Source organism: Notothenia coriiceps, unplaced genomic scaffold, assembly GCF_000735185.1.
Source record: "Notothenia coriiceps isolate Sejong01 unplaced genomic scaffold, NC01 NC01_scaffold00016820, whole genome shotgun sequence".
NCBI lineage: Eukaryota > Metazoa > Chordata > Actinopteri > Perciformes > Nototheniidae > Notothenia > Notothenia coriiceps.
In genome coordinates, this window is record NW_011349521.1 from 1 (window position 1) to 3,164 (window position 3,164).

Sequence of the window (3,164 nt, forward strand, 5' to 3'; positions counted from 1 at the left end):
CTCCATAGAGAGGATCCTGACCTTCTACAGGTGCTCCATAGAGAGGATCCTGACCTTCTACAGGTGCTCCATAGAGAGCATCCTGACCTTCTACAGGTGCTCCATAGAGAGGATCCTGACCTTCTACAGGTGCTCCATAGAGAGCATCCTGACCTTCTACAGGTGCTCCATAGAGAGGATCCTGACCTTCTACAGGTGCTCCATAGAGAGGATCCTGACCTTCTACAGGTGCACCATAGAGAGGATCCTGACCTTCTACAGGTGCTCCATAGAGAGGATCCTGACCTTCTACAGGTGCTCCATAGAGAGGATCCTGACCTTCTACAGGTGCTCCATAGAGAGCATCCTGACCTTCTACAGGTGCTCCATAGAGAGCATCCTGACCTTCTACAGGTGCTCCATAGAGAGCATCCTGACCTTCTACAGGTGCTCCATAGAGAGCATCCTGACCTTCTACAGGTGCTCCATAGAGAGCATCCTGACCTTCTACAGGTGCTCCATAGAGAGGATCCTGACCTTCTACAGGTGCACCATAGAGAGGATCCTGACCTTCTACAGGTGCTCCATAGAGAGCATCTATTCTATATTCTATTTACGTGCATATAGACTTCTATATTTTACTTGTATTTTTGTATTTTATTATATAACTATGTTGTTGCATTGTTGGAGGAGCTCGGGTCATAAGATTTCCATTGCCATTTCTAGCTTATGTGCATAAGACAATAAAACCTTTGAATCTTGAATTTAATTGGTGAAATACCATTCGATTCATTGATCCCATGCAGGGAAATACAGTGGAGGAAACAAGTATTTGGTCCGTTGCAGATTTTGTAAGTTTGTCCACTTACAAAGAAATGAACGGTCTAATGGTAGGTTTATTTGAACAGTGAGAGTAAGAATATCAAAAAGAAAATCCAGAAAATGACATTATATAAAATATAAAAATGTATTTGCATTTAACTGTGGGAAATAAGTATTTGATGCCCTTGCAATCAACAGGAATTCTGGCTCCCACAGACCGGTTACATAATTCCTCTTCCTTTAAGAAAGTACTCCTAATATCAACTTGTTACCTGTATAAAACACCTGTCCACAGATTCAATCAATCAGATTCCAACCTCTCCACCATGGGCCAGACTAAAGAGCTGTTTAAGACCATCTTTTTCTGTCGGTTTGGTGTAACAAATATCAAAACAATATATGTGTGGATAACAAAATACATCCGTCATAAACTAAACCGGAAACAGCAGTATAATTTATTGTGTTAACACTAAACTTGACAGTTTTTTAACCCGCACCATCTAGTGGTTAAGGCACGTTATTACACGTTTAGAGTCATTGCAATGCAGGTAATCTTTGCTGCATGTTTTGTTGAATATGTTATATTTTATGACATTTTTTAAATATTAAGAGTACATACAAAATAGGGGGAAAGAGGTCAATGATAGAAATATTGAATAGAAAATATCAAGAGGATACTGTAAGTGATCTCTACAATAAAAAAGTTTAGTGCAGGACGTCCAAGATATTAATAGGAGCATGTGCAAAACAGGCAAACTAATTAACCTTTATTAAAACATTAAAAAATATTTTAGGTTAAGGTCTTCTTTCAAATAAGAAAAAAGTTTTGGGGGTATCTACAGATAAATATTAAGCCTGAAAAAGTACTTAACGTGGAGTATATTGCATAGTTTGTTTTGGGATTTGACAATCAACTTCCCTGCAATGTTAACTGAAGCACTTATTTTAACTTATACTATACATATTAATTATACTCTTATAAGATGTAGGTAGATAGTATAAGAAATGTGCAGAATATGACAGTTTAATGGTGGAGGTACACCAGAGTCCTGCACAGGTCGGATTATCAAGACCCGCTTCCGCCCCGCGACGTGCAATACTGAACCCGCCCATAAAAATTCAATAAGACTTAGAAAATCTTGAAAGGGATGTGCAAAATAGCCATTATGTACAGTCTTTAATTAACTATTAGTAGAGAATAACGAGTAATGAATATACTTTATAGAGATCTGCAGATAAATGTTTAGTCTTCTCAAGCACCAAATATCAAATATCTCTCCTGATTGTTGGCAGTTGACAATCACCTTTCCCTGAAATTTACTCAGGTGTAACTAATGTCTGATTTAAGGGTTTTTTATATTTCACATCATTAATCAGAATCTGCAAAGTAACTACGTAGTGAAGTAAAAATACCAGGTTAACCTCTGAATTGTAGTGGAGTAGAATTACAAAGTAACAATAAATTGCATGTTGTACATGCTGCTGTAACGAAAACATTTCCCAACTTGGGATCAACAAATCTTAAGATGATCGATGGCTACTGCCATATTTGCAAAATGTGCCTCTGAACCTTGACAAGTGCATGTTTCAAGGCTTATCAATTACAGCCATAACCGTGGCCACACTCAGGACCTTGTTTGCTCGACTGGACTAAACCTTCACCATCTATCTGGCTCAGACCTCTTTACCTTTTGTCGTATCTGTCTGAAAGAAGTTTTAATGTAAATCTTAATGAATTTAATTCCTCCTCTGCTCCTCTCCCATACGGGGTACCCCAAGGCTCCATTCTTGGGCCGATTTGATCTTCCCTGTACCTGCTCCCCCTGGGCGCTATCATTAAGAAATGTGGTGTCTCATTTCATTTTTATGCAGATGACTCGCAAATCTACATGCCCCTGAAAATAAATGACCCAAACCCTCAGCAACGCCTGTCTGACTGTCTGCAGGACATCAGAGCCTGGATGGCCTTGAACTTTTTAAAATTCAATGAAAAAAAGACAGAGGTGATAATATTTGGACCCAATGCCCCGCCTGTGCTGGATTCTCTTGTCCCATATGTGAAACCCAATGTCACAAATCTGGGTGTACGGATTGATCGTGATTTTAAACTAGACAAACAGATCAATTCTGTGGTCGAATCCAGCTTCTTTCAGCTCAGACTTTTAGCAAAGGTCAAGCCTGGTCAAGTCAAAATTGCATTAATTGGAGACTTTGCTCTAGGCGTAGTGTGTTCTCTGACAGCAATACTTCGGCCATAATGTCCCTGCACCCGCATAGCGCTCTCCTTTAGATAGCACTCCCTGCAGTTAATCCCTCTCATCTGTGCATGCCCACTAGCCCTCCTTTACAGGAGCTACAGCTGG